The sequence below is a fragment of the Sminthopsis crassicaudata genome, chromosome 4 (genome assembly GCF_048593235.1).
Source record: "Sminthopsis crassicaudata isolate SCR6 chromosome 4, ASM4859323v1, whole genome shotgun sequence".
NCBI lineage: Eukaryota > Metazoa > Chordata > Mammalia > Dasyuromorphia > Dasyuridae > Sminthopsis > Sminthopsis crassicaudata.
Window position 1 is genome coordinate 342,062 of NC_133620.1, and position 14,270 is coordinate 356,331.

The following is a 14,270-nucleotide window of genomic DNA, read 5'->3' on the forward strand; positions in this document are numbered from 1 at the left end:
ATTTATTAGCTATATGACCCTTAGCAAGTCACTTAATTTCTCTTGATCTCAGTTTCCTCATCTGCAAAAGGATGGGGTTGGACCAAATACTCTCTAAGATCATTTTCTGTTCTAAATATATCTAGTTATGTAGCTCTATGAATTATGTGTCTATATATGACAAAAAAGTGTTAAACATTTGCTAAAGGATTTCTAATGAGGGGGAACTTACTACCTCCACTTTAAAATTCTCAAGAAGTTTTCCCATATCTCAGCAATTTTAAAATAACACCCTAAATCAAATTTTGGAGCAGCAGAGTCAACAAAATGTCAGAAGGATACATTTTTGAGTCTTAGACAACTTAGAAGTACCAAAAAAGTTATAATATAAAGCAACAGGGTGGGCATAGGCCTAGAATACAGAGGGAACAACAGCAATGGGCGTTGGAGGCAGCTTTGACAAAGACCAGAGTGCAGACCAGAGAGCAGTGACCAGACCTGTTCTAGTATGGTACCTTGGAAATCACAGAAAACTTGCCCACTTTAAAACTAGCTTTGAAAACAAGCGTGAAAAAGCAGGAAATCTTCTTAGACTCCCAGGGTGAGCAGAGCCCAACTTTAACATAAATGTCAAAGTGAACAGATAGGCTGGGGAAATGAACAAACAATGCAAAAAGAACGTAACCATATAGAGAAGACCAATATGAAAACAGTGACAATCAAAGCCTCAAAAAAGAAAACTAATTGGACCCAAGGCCAGCAAGAATTCCTGGAACAGCTAAAGAGATTAGAGAAGAAGAGAAAAAAAATGGGGGAAAATAATATTGATGAAAAAAAAAAAAAAGAAAAGAAAATGAACAGAATTAAATTAATCTTTTAATTAATGGACAATTAAAAGATATTGAAACAGAATTGTTCGAATCATAAAAAGGCACAAAAATTCACTGAAGAAAAAACTCCTTTAAAAGCGAAATTGCTTTCAAATGGAAAAAGAAAATAATTTGTATGTGAGAACTGGGAAAGAGGAAACTATTTACTCCATATTTCAAGAAAGAATAAAACAAAGTCAAAAAATAAAAATAATATATGAAGAAAATGTGAAATATCATATCTTAAAAACAACTGACTCAGAAAATAGATTGAGGAGAGATAACTTCAGAATTATTGGACTACCTAAAAGTCATGAACAAAGAAAAGAGCCTATACATTTAATTTTGAAAAATGATCAAGAAAAATTGTTCCAATATCTAGATCTTGAGAATAAAATGGAAAGCAAAATCACTCACCAATTGCCAGAGATTGGTGATGCCAATCACCAATTGGGTGAGATCCCAAAATGAAAACTCCCAAGACTATTATAGCCAATTCCCAGAGCTTCCAGGTCAAGCAGAAAATACTGCAACCAGCAAGAAAGAGAAAATCAATATTGTAGAGCCACGGTTAGGATCACACTGAATTTAGAAGCTTCCATATTAAAGGAGAAGAAAGCTTAGAACAGGGTATTTCAGAAGGCATAGGGGCTAGGATTACAATAAAGGCTTATCTACCCATCAAACCTGGGTATAATCTTTCAGGGCAAAAAATGAATATTTAATGAAATAGAAACCTTTCAAGCATTCCTGATGAAAAGACAAGAATTGAATATTTTTTTTTTGTTTTCTAACAAAAGACTCAAGAGAAGCACAAAAAGGTAAACAGAAAAGAAAAAAAGGGGATTCAATAAGGTTAAACTGTTTCCATCTCTACCTACATCATTCTTATTAGAAATAGCAAATGCTAGAAGGAATAGGGGAAAAGAAGTTGAATTATTGGTGGAAGAGTGAACTGGTCCAACCACTTTGGAGAACCTCATGTCATAATTTGGAATTATGCCCAAAGGTCTATTAAATTGTTCAAACCCTTTAAGCCAGCAATACCACTACTATGACTACAACCCAAAGAAAACGAAGGAAAAGAACCTAGATGTACAAAAACATTTGTTTCAGTTTTTGGTTGTAACAAACCATTGGGAACTGAGGGGATGCTTATCATTTGGGGAATGGCTGAACAAGTTTTGCCATATGAGTGTGAGGACATGTGTTATAAGAAATGATAAGAGCATGGTTGCATAAAAATATGATAAGATCTATATGAACTGATATAAAAGGAAGTGGGAAGAACCAGGATACATCTCATATTTATGTATATGTATACACATATGTAAAACCATATGTTGGTATATACACATGAAATATAAAGAAATTTGAGGAGGAAGCAGCAGCATGAGGGGGAATAAACAAGACCTTCTGGAGGGGACAGAATTTGAAATGAGTTTTGAAGTAAAGCAAGAATTCTAAGAGACAGAGATCAGGAAAGGGAGCATTCCAGTGATGTAATATTCTGTGGGAGGAATGACAAGCTGATCCAGTTGGCTAGCCTGCCAAATGAGTGAAGGGGAATCATGGATGAATAATATGACTGGAAAGGGAAGTGGGAGGCAGGTTGTAACGTGTTTTCAATGAGTTTAGCCCTGCATTTAACTTGAGTTTACATTGATCCTAGAAGTAAGAAATAGTCATGAAATATGGAATTTCCATATCTGTTTCATATCCCTTGTTCTCCTTAGTTTCTAAGTCTTAGCAAACCTTTCCTAACACGTCTTAGAATTCATATTTGATCCTAGTGAACTGACATACATTAATAGAAACATGGTCAGCTTTATGCTTTTAAAATGCATTAAATATCCAAGCCAAGTGACCTCTTCAAGCCTTAATTTCTCCTTATGTAAAATGAATGCTTTGAACTAGAAATTTTGGACTAGAAAATTTTAATTTGGGGCCCTTTTTGGGGTATTTTTATAATGGCATCCCAATAAAATTGATTTCTTTGGTAATCCTATTTATTTTATTTTATGCATTTAAAAATATTATTCTAAGCAAGGTCAAACAAGCTGATTGAACAGACTGCCAAAGGGGTCTAGGACACAAGGAAAACTCCCTCAACACCCCCTCCCCACTTTCAGCTCTCCCATGATAGGATCCTTTATTTAGGATCTCACTAGAAGAAACCCCTTAAAACAATATGAAATGCAAAAAAAAAAAAGAAACCCCTTAAAACCATGACATGATGCTGAGAAGAGTGAATAAGGACCAGGGGCTTTTTTGAACAGTGAACTTTATTTTTATTGACAAATACAACACACATATTTATAAATGCACAGACTGGCTATGTCTCTAACATCATCTAAACAATAAAGAACTTTATCTTTTACTTGATTTTCACAATATAGAAAGCCAAGTTAATTTAACTAAAATCAAACTTGGAAATACAATTGGAAAAAAACCTTAATATTCTGATCAAAGGAAACTGCAACCGGAGAGTACAACTACATATCTTTCTACCAAATTACATCAGTGAAAATAAGCCTCTATTTTCTACAAAGATCTTTTAATTCTTTTTATTATTAAAGTGCTGGCATTTCAGTCACATCTTAGATTAAAGACCCTGTAAATGATGCTTACATTTACTTGTAAGCCAATTAAGACAGACATTCCCTTTGTTTATTTAAGAAACGTACAACTTTACGCACAAAAGTCTCTACTCCAAAAGGAAATGAAAATGAAGATCTTTTTTTTTTCTTTCCAAATTATATACTTTTTTTTAGTGATCAAACACACAACATAGACTGCATTTTGGAATGATACTGAAATAACAGTTGTGGAACTTGAGGCAGATCACATTTCGCCTTCTGCCCTACAAAAGGAAATCTTGATCTCTCCTCATTTAAACTCATAGTTTTGTGGAGAAATGCAGCGCTCCCTTTGGTGGCTTCTGTTTATGTATGCTCTGAAATCTCGAAGAGAGTGAATATATAGTCTTGGATGGTGTACACTTCATCTCCGCCTAGCTCTAAACCTTCTGAGAGTTGGCAGGGGCTTCCCAGGTTTGCATTCAAATGCAAGGAATTCAAATGCATGGAGGGAGGAGGTCCTGTTTCTTTTATTTTTTATCTGTCCCTAGCATTAAGCAGTGTCTTGCATGCATCAGGTATTTAATGTGTCTGCTGAATTAAAGTGAATTTGCCCCAACATCATGACATCTTGATGATCCAAGGAACACTAAAAGTGGTAATGCAACTGATCCATGGGAAAGAGAAAGGACCCTGAAGTCAGAGGTTCCAAGTGAAGATGCTATTGCTTATCCTCATACTTCTGTGACTGTGAGTGAGCCACATGTCCTTTTTTATTAAATATATTAAATGTATAATAATCAGGATACTTGCTAATATATATATATATATATAAACTTGGACTTATTTGTTTTGGGCAAGATAATTGGAGTTAAATGACTTGCCCAGGATTATATAGCTAGTAAGTGTTAAGTGTCTGAAGTCAGAAAGAAGTCAAGTCCTCCTGACTCCGGAGCAGGTGCACCATCTAATTATCCCTAAGCAGGATACTGTTAAAGGAGAATAAGGACCAGAAGAGACCCCAAAGAAGAGCCTCCTGACTCCCCACTCTACCAAGTAGCCCTGCCTCTGCTCCCTCCAGAAATTTATTTAGTGGTGTCATGTTAAGAAACAACTGTTTTATTTCCTTTTTTTACAGCCTTTCTGAGATATCGTTCTATAATCCATTCCTATATCGTGCACTGCTGTCTAAAATGCAAGGAGGGGGGAGCCATCTTGGCTCCTTTAAGGCTCAAGCTCTATATAAGGAATTACACTCAATTTCAGCCACTGATGAGCTTAGGTTAAGTGTACATCCCCAGTCCCCAGCACATAGTGGCTGCTTCTTGTTGCCCATTTGGTATCACTTTAGTTAAATGGCAAAGTATGTCAACAGCAAAGAGCTCATAGAGTTCAGACCTGCAGATGTTCAGACTAGTATCACCATGGATTCTGGACAGGATGTTAACAACAGCAATCCATAAGGGGCCCATCTGTCCTTCCTCTCTTCTCTTTTTTCTGTTTTCCTCTCTCCTTTCTGCACAGTTGAGATCATATCGGCATTAAGAATCCCCCGAATGGAACCTTCTCTACAGATGTAGAACAGGGGCCTCTCTGTGACTGGGGGTCTCAGAGAACTGCCCAGGACTAGGTCAGTGCCTGCCCTCCTGACTCCAAGGCCAGCCAGCCCTTCAGAGGATGCCCCATGCTGCCAGCTGTGACACTGGAAGTGATCCTCGTGTATGGGGGTCCCTCCCCTTGTTCCTTTCTCTCTTGCTAGTCACATACAATTGCCTATTACATATTATTTAGTCTCTTCTCTCAGGGAATCTCTCTCTTTCCCAAGGACTTAAAAAAATTGAAGAACTAGACTGTGATTCATCCTTGTGTGGGAAGAAGCTCCCAGTGAGGGACTCACTCCAGACAGATCAGCACGTGCCCTGCAACTCATCCTCTCAGATGGGAACCTGGGCAGTCTGTGACCTGCCTCAGTCCTCCGCCAGGGCATAAGGCCAGAGTCCAGAGGGGACCTCCCCGCTCAGCCCTCCATATGCCTCTTGTACTAGGGACAAAGAAAAAGTCCTTCTGTTTCTTCCTGAGTAACAAAGAACAAGCAGGCACGATGCAGTGAACCTGGATGATCTTATTCCTAATGGAGGACAAGATACTCCATGAGGTGCCTGTGGAGGTTGCCAGGATATTAAACCTTGAAGACAACACAAAGAAAGACATTTTTCCTTCTGATATGGGCAAGAAATACTCATGGATTTTGCAAAGAAAGAGAGTTGTGAGCAAGCCAGATCTCTGCAAGTATTCTTCCTGGAATGGACCCAAGGGGGGTCTAATATTGCTCGACCGATATAGAGTTGCTTGTAGAAGCATTCGTGTTCCCTGCCATAGCTGTCAGGACATTTGGAAAGCAAATTCAAATGCTTCCACTTGCAGATGATACAGTGGGAAGGAAAATTACCCTTGTGTCTAAAGACCTTTGTGATCAATTAATTAAGTAGTGAAAACCTTTCTATTTTGCATTGTAAATAGATGAAGGAACTAAATAAGGGATAGATTCTTTTATTCTCTCATATATATGTTCTCTGCTTACATTTGTATGACACTGAAGCCGTCATTAGGGGAAATGTGTCATTTTGCGACGTTTTTAACAGCAGTGACACATCAAGAGAAATTGTCCATATAACTGACAGATTTTTAAACAAAAATGATATTATAGGAAAGACTCATATTGGACTCTGGGGACTCATCAGTCTCACATCCAGGAGTTTCCATTGCAATGAAACAAGAACATTCCGAGCTGATCTGAGATCTATTTTTTAAAACCAGGCAGAAAATGAAGGACGCGTCGGCTAACAGACTTTCACGCCAACCTGTCTCATCCCTTCCTACTGCACATGAGTAAACGGGCCCAGTGAGGGGAAGGAATTTTCCATGTTAGTGGGAAAGCTCTTGATTCCACTGACCAAATGGCATTTTCTGGAAATAGCTGATAACTTCCAAAATGCCATTTCTGAAGAATTAGAAGGATAACTCCAGAGGCCCAAAACAGATTTTCATTTGTGATTGCTACTTATTTGCTTCAAATCCCAGCTTTGTTTTGCTGCTTGTTGAAGAAGCACCATCCTGACTAGTCTCTGGCCCTTCATCGGCAAGCCTCGCTGGGTTTCCCAACTTGTCACTGTGGGCCATCACGAAAACAAAATGAACCCATCATTCGGACAGAAGCTGATATTTGGGGTGTGTTGAAACATTCATGGACTTAATGTGGCTTAAGAAAAACAAACAAGAACAAGCAAGTTCCTCACCCTAAGTTTCCAATAATGCCTATGGAAAAAGACCTTTTCCTTTGGACCTTAGATGCTCTATATACCCACTCTGTACCTGGGCCTGAGTTTCCATTAGTAGCTCTTAAGATAGGTAGAAATGCACAAAGGGAACAGTAGGCAGGGATTACCCCGCTTGGATTGGTAGATGGCCCTTTCCATTTAGACACAACAATAAGGAATGGAAACTCCAACTGGCATCTCAACCAAGTTGACAAGCATGTATTACATCCCAACCAGCTTTGGGCACTGTGCTACTGGTACAAGGCCAAGGCAATTTCTGCCCTCAAGGTGCCTACATTTGACTGAAACTCCATGCACAGAAAATTAAACATGTAATGCAAGGAGTCCTCAAAGTGGTTTTAAGATATAATAAAACAGAACAACAACTGTTGGGTCAGCCAGTCAATACAAAGTAATTCTAGGTGAGGCCTGGAAGGAGGGCATCAGTAACAGGGTCTTCAGGGTTGTCTGTCAGCAGTGACTGAGCTGAGCTTTGAGGGACGTTGGAGACATTAAGAAGGGAAGGTAAGAAGGAAGAAGTTCCAGGTGTGGATGTGAGAGGAAGAGCTTGTGCAAAAGCATTGACGCAATTTAAGATAATAATCGATAAAATCTAGCCATTGGAGAATGTAGTAAGGTTTGTAAAGATCTTTACAAGTATCTCATTTTATCTTCACAACAACTCTGGGAATGTTTGGGTAATATTATTATTCCCATTTTATAGATGAGGAAATTGAGGTGGACTAAGTTAAGTGACTTCTCCAGGGTGATACAACTAATAAATACAACTAGTAGGAGATAGACAACTAGTCAGAGGCTGGATTTGAATTCATGTTTTCTTGACTCTAATATTTGAGAGTGAGGCATCCCTTCCTCCAATGCAAAGACAGATCTTGACCTGTTCATGCTGCTTGAGGTCAGAGATTTAATTGCCTTGCCCCACAGCTTGTGCCAACGACAGCACTTGAACCAATCCCTCTAGACTCCAGGGCATTGCCCTTGTGGCTGTTTTTGGCAGGCATGGGAGGGGTGTAAATGCAGATGAACAGGGATTACCAGAAAGCAGGGCTAGGCTGGGTATAGCCCATAATAGAATCACAAAGCAAGAGATCAACAGATGATGAGTCTAATCCCCTCCTTTCATAGATGTGGAAACTCAGTTTCAGGAAGAAGAGAGAGCTTGCCTCCCAGATCACACAGCTAAGAAAGAGAAGAGGCAGGATCTGAACTCAGTCCTGTGATTAGTGGTCACCCCACCCCATCACTATCCATGGGAAAGTAACTTCTCCATTGGACCATGAGCTCCTTGAGAGAATCTCTTCGCACAATGTCTGGCATAGAGTAGGTGCCTTAAAAAGTTGATTAATTGACTGTCTCTTAGGTAGAACCTAAGCTCTTTGAGGCAGATCTTGTCTGAATGTGCACTGTGCCTCCCACATAGTAGACATTTGATGGATGCTGATAGTGATTTGACTTGTCTAAAGACCCTATCTTTTGGTACATAAGAAAAGACTTAAGAAAAGAACTTGTAGGGAGTGGTTGGGGGCACAGAGGTCAAGTGACTTGCCCTAACTCATGCAGCCAGGAAGTGGGAGAGGTGAGGTTTGAATCCTGTTCTGTCTACCTCCAAGATTTATACTCTGGTACTCTATGTGGCCTCCACCGTGTCAGCTAAAGCAACATTACTAGGGACAATTTTGAAACCTTGGTTTTTTATGAATGTGTTCCACCTGACCCAGCTAATATTTTTGTGGGAGCCATGCCTTCAGAAATCCACCCATCCAAGACGCTGATTGGAGTCTGGCATCCAAACTGAGCACTATATTGAGTCACACTTGCTTTACGGAAAATGCTTGACTGTTAGCAATAATTTGTGTGTGTGTGTATACACACACACACACACACACACACACACACACACACGACACACACACAACTTACAAAATGGAGACTTCATTCACTCAACAAGCACTTACTAAGTTCTACTATATTCCTGATTCTAAACTAGATTCTAGAGATAGAAAAACTCAAAGTACCACGATTCTATTGGGGGGAACCAATGTGCACCCAAAAGAGATGCAAACTACTAGTAATTTGGAACTTAGGTGAGCCTTGAGGAATTTTGGAGGTAGTGTATATTCTAAGCATGGGGACAACTGATGATAAAGGAGGGAGACTGGAGATGAACTGTTATAGTTAAGAAATAGTCAATTGGCTAAAATGTGGGGAAGTGGGAAAGTACTTTGGAAGAAGGGATTTCTATGAGTTTGATACTCAAGGCAACAAGGAGCCATTGGAAATTATTTTTTAAATGAGGAGGGACACACATGGTCTGATCTGAGCTTTAAGAACATCAATTTGGCCACAATGGGGGGCTTATCAGTAAGGAATGTGGGTTTATGTCATGAGTAAACTCAATTCAGCTCAATAAACATTCACCAAGTGCCTACTATGTGTGGTCACAGAACTGGCTTTTATGTAGTCTGTACTATATAACAATCATCTCTATTCTTCCCATAAAAAAATCCCAAAACACAGATCCTATGTCTCTCACTTATCCAACATCACTGGATTTTATGCAGTCACTTTTTCTCCCCAGGGCCATGAATGGAAGATGTTCTAATGAAATGTAAGGTCTTGGAGGACAAAGACAGTTCCAGTTTTGTGCCTGTCCTGAGCGCCTGGCACAGGACCCCTAAATTCACACATGGCACATAAGAAGTGCTGGTGGAATTGGCTCCTCCATTAAAAGAACAGAACATCCTGAACAGTGAGTTTGCATGAAGAGACATGGAGTGACGGACTTTCATGTTTTTTGGACAGCTCCAAGGCTCATGCTTTCACTTTTCTTGGCCTGCTGCATGCAGGTCCCAGTCTTGGAGACTGCAAGGATGCAGAGGCAAACCACATCCCATTTACACATTTGTTTCCCTTTTAAGCCTCTCTTTAAAGCCTTCTTTTACCATTGTCATTGTGACTCTTATGAACTGATACTTAGTGTGGTAATTAAACAAAACCAGATAACGGTAGCCCAGTGACAAGAGAAATGTAAATAGCAGCTACAAGGAGAATCAACTGCATCAATAATGGCCACAAAACTTGGCATTTAGCTCTGTGGGATTGCAATGACTAAGGATGGCCCTGAAGAGAAAATGCACCTTATTCTCTTTACAAAGGTAAGGAGCCATGAGTGCAGAATAAATACCGGAAATAAATATCACATACAATGTAGGACCTGCTTTATTTTTCTGCTTAATTTTTGTTCAAGAGATAGCGCACTGGGAAAGGAGTAAGAGAGATCTTTGGAAATGAAGCAAAAGATTTATAAAAGGAATAAAAATACCCTGGCCATGCCCTAAAACAAAAATATTGGAAAAGTTATGCTGAAGGGGTGATCCAGGCTGACTCAGTCTACCCTGTAGCTAAATCCCAACAAGTATTTACCCAGATGAAAATGTGTTTGGGAATCTGGAACAAGACAGAGTTTATTTCATAAAAGTTCCTCAGTTGCACCTTCCAGAAGAATCATCCATTGGTCATTGACAGTGTTCATAAAAAATACAATAAAGAATTTTAGTGTTCCACAAAAAGCATCAATTACTTTTTTCAAAGAATGGAACAAACAACATTTATTCACTTCATCAGCATCATGCATCAGCATGGACAGCAATGTATTCAGCACATCATAGAATGCATCAGGGATGCCCCACCCAGTTGAAGCAGCTTTTTATTTTAGAAAGACTCCCAGGATTTCTCAGAGAAACATATATTTGAACATGAGAAGGATCAAGGATTCTGAATGGATTAAATGACCTGCCCAGTATCCAATGAGCAGCGAAGATTAGAAGCTCGATTTAAGTTTACATTTTTCTGCTTCTAAGTCCATGGCACTATCTACTGTATAAAATCACACACATAATATACACAGAGATTTTGGGGTCCACATCTGTGATTTTGTAAATGTGAAAACTCAGTACAGAAATTTGCTTTTTTCAAGGAAAAAGTAGACAATCTCTGAGACCCTTCATCTCTAATATTTATAAGTCTTTAATATGAATCCACAATTTGTTGTGACTCCGTTGTCTGGGACAGAAAGTGAGAGGTTGAAGGACTGGACCAATATCACACAGTTCCTGTCTGTCAAAGACAAGACTGGGACACAAATGTATACATGCACACATGTTTAAACATATTTGCACACAAATACACACACATATTAGAACCTCATCTGATCCAACAACCCTGTCATAGAATCAGCTTGTGAGGAATAAGAGCCTTTGATGCGCCCATGATGCCCCTCTCCTGAATAAGGCTCTCAGAATGAGATCCCATCGTCTGTGGGCCCTAGAAGGAAGGTGCCAACTGAGAGAAAATGCTGAACAACAAAGCTAGCCCTTGGGCCTCAGTCTGGCTCATTCCACTGGGAAGGGAACGGGGTGACACTGTCTCTAGGCCACCCCCTATTCTGGGCCAAAAGGAGACATGGTTTTGTGGTTTCCTGTGTTTGGAATAGCTTATTGAGATCTTTTCCAGTAGCAAACTTCAGCCTTACAGGAAGGAATATCCTCCAGTCTACTAGGGTACTCAGCAGATCTATGTTTTCCTTCAGATTCTCTAATTTGTTTAATTGGGTTGTTCTTGATCCAGCTAATGCTTAGATAATGATTATGTTAACCTAATGCACAGTTAAAGTTCCTTAAATTAATTCTCCACTCAAAAACAGATAGAAGATGTAATAACTACAAAGAAATAATTTTTTAACCCAGAAAGAGCCAGAGTGATAAAAAACCAGTTAGAGAGAGAAAGAGTAAGAGAGAAAAAACAGAAAGAGAAAGACAAAAACAATAACATATAGAGAGAACAAAATAAAGAGAAAGAAAGAAAAAGAATAAAACAGAGAAAGAGAAAGACAGAGGGAGAATTTTTTAAAAAGAAAATTTAAAATGGCCTTGCATACTTAATTTTTTAAAAAGAGAGTTCAAAGTGTATTTCTGACTCTAACCCTAACCCTAAATTCTATGTGTGACCTTCTTGCAGACTGGGGCTGGTTTGCTGCTGTTGTTGTTGTCTTTCTGTCCCCCCACCCCACTGAGCACAGATCCCTTAATAAATGTCTATTGAGTTGGGTGAGACTTCCAAAGTGCCTTGAAGGGGATTTCAAATGATAGCTTTCCACAGGACACAGAAAGCCTGCCCAAGTCAGCTTCATGAAGGCAGGAACTGCTTTTGGTTTTGTATCCCCAGTGCTTAGCAAGTGCCTGGCGTAGCATGGGGTTGAATTTCTAGCAATCACCAAACGGTTGACTGATAGGCCACTAGAAATCATCCCTAGAAACATGTTAATGATCAGCTGTTAAACAACAACAACAAACACATGCACCCTGACATTCTGTGTGTAGCTTAAACCTGGACCCACAAAAGAGATGACCTTAATCCCAAATCTTTGGCAAAGCTGGTGATTTCATCATCAGAGCATTATTTAAAGACTAGACAAGAAGAATGGATGTAGTGTGGAGGATCTGACAGTTTACAAAACCCTTTACGTGCATCATTTCGTCAGAGCCTTACAACAGCCCTGTGAGGTAGGTGCTATTGGTGTCATCCCCATTTTACAGAGGAGGAAGTCAAGGCTCAGAGGATTAAGCTAGTTAGTGTCTTAAGCAGGTTTTTCTCCCACCTGTTGCCAATTTTTATCACCTTGAGACCCACAAAAGGCAAGGGTCCATTTCTGACAGATAGATTCAAAAATATAGGGTCATTAACTGGAAAAAAAATCCTTTACTTTTGGATTCAATGCTTGGATAGCATTGTTTGAAAGAAAGAAAGAAAGAAAGAAAGAAAGAAAGAAAGAAAGAAAAGAAAGAAAGAAAGAAAGAAAGAAAGAAAGAAAGAAAGAAAGAAAGAAAGAAAGAAAGAAAAGAAAGAAAGAAAGAAAGAAAGAAAGAAAGGAAAGAAAGAAAGAAAGAAGAAAGAAGAAAGAAAGAAAGAAAGAAGGAAAGAAAGAAAGAAAGAAGGAAAGAAAGGAAAAGAAAGAAGGAAAGAAAGAAAGAAAGAAAGAAAGGAAAGAGAAAGAAAGAAAGGAAAGAAAGAAAGAAAGAAAGAAAGAAAGAAAGAAAGAAAGAAAAGAAAGAGAAGAAAGAAAGAAGAAAGAAGAAAGAAAGAAAGAAAGAAAGAAAGATAAGAAAGAAAGAAAGAAAGAAAGAAAGAAAGGAAGAAGAAAGAAGAAAGGAAAGGAAGGAAGGAAGGAAAGGGAAGGAAGGAGGAAGGGAGGAGGGAGGGGAGGGAGGGAGGGAAGGAAGGAAGGAAGGAAGAAGGAAGGAAGGAAGGAAGGAAGGAAGGAAGGAAAGAAGAAAAATCCTTATACAACAAAATCAGTCTCAATCATTTTGAGCAGTCATATCCATTTTACAGAATGACCAATCCCACCATTTCCAAAAGTCATATCAGTGATTCTTTTTTGGATTCTGGATAGATGCAGTTACCATGACAACCACTAAACAGTGTGAGATTAAGATTTCATGCAGAGACGTTGAACATGATAGCAAAGGACATCAATATTAATGCACTTTGTGAATGTTTGATGTTGTCTTCAAGCTCAACTATTTAAGTGTGAAAGGACAAAAAAAAAATCAAGTCCCTCATGTTCTTGATCTCTGAAAGAAACAGGCAAATGGACAGACTCATTGGGACAAGGAAAAGAGGGAGAGGAAGAGCAATATCCTCAAAATTTATTTTAAAAATTACTTTAAAAGAAAAGCACTTTCTTTCACCCCTGCCCAGCTCTTGCAGAGCAAAGGACCACTTTCTCCACCCTTTATAGTGCTCCTCATAGAGTAGGCACTACATAAATGCTTTTTTCATTCATTCACTAAGCATCTATTATATAAATGCTTATTTCATTTATTCACCTATTACCTTTGAACTTGTCAAAGAGCAGGCACTTAATAAATGCTTGTTTTATTTAGTCATTCATTTATCCAACAAGCATTTATTAAGCACCTGGTATATACCAGGAACTAGATTAAGCTCTGGGGACATAAAAACCAAAGTGAAATAAATCCTGCATCCCAGGAGTTCATATTCTACCATGGAAAAACATTTACAGAACTAAGTACATACAAGATAGATACAGGGTAAGTCAAAAGTAATATGGGAGAAGAACAACATTCAAAATGGTGGCTCGTGTAGGAAATAGCATTAAGCCAAGCCTTGCACTGAACTGAATCAGAGGCACCTACACCATAGGAGCAATGGACAGCCCACACCCAGCTCAAGATTGAGTGAGATGCACACTGTAGGCTACAAACCGAAGAGACACAAGGCAATACTAGATGACTGCAGACAGATTTCCATTTGTTTGTATTTCAAGATTTTTTTTGGCACTCATGGGGATTATTAGGTCTTTTGAGGCCATTTAGCCCGATGTCAAAAAATTCATTCCACTTGGATACATAAACACAGGCAAGCTGCGGATGCCAGAATTCACAGCAAGGTTTAAGACTACTCGTTGTCAAAAGCAGTTAGCA

At 39.0% G+C, this 14,270-nt stretch overlaps 1 protein-coding gene across 2 annotated transcripts in view; it reads right to left on the reverse strand.

Moving 5' to 3' along the window:
* PTGER3 (prostaglandin E receptor 3) overlaps positions 1 to 14,270 on the reverse strand; it is a 65,657-nt gene that overhangs the window by 24,571 nt on the left and 26,816 nt on the right. The gene's annotated exons all lie outside the window — the stretch shown is intronic.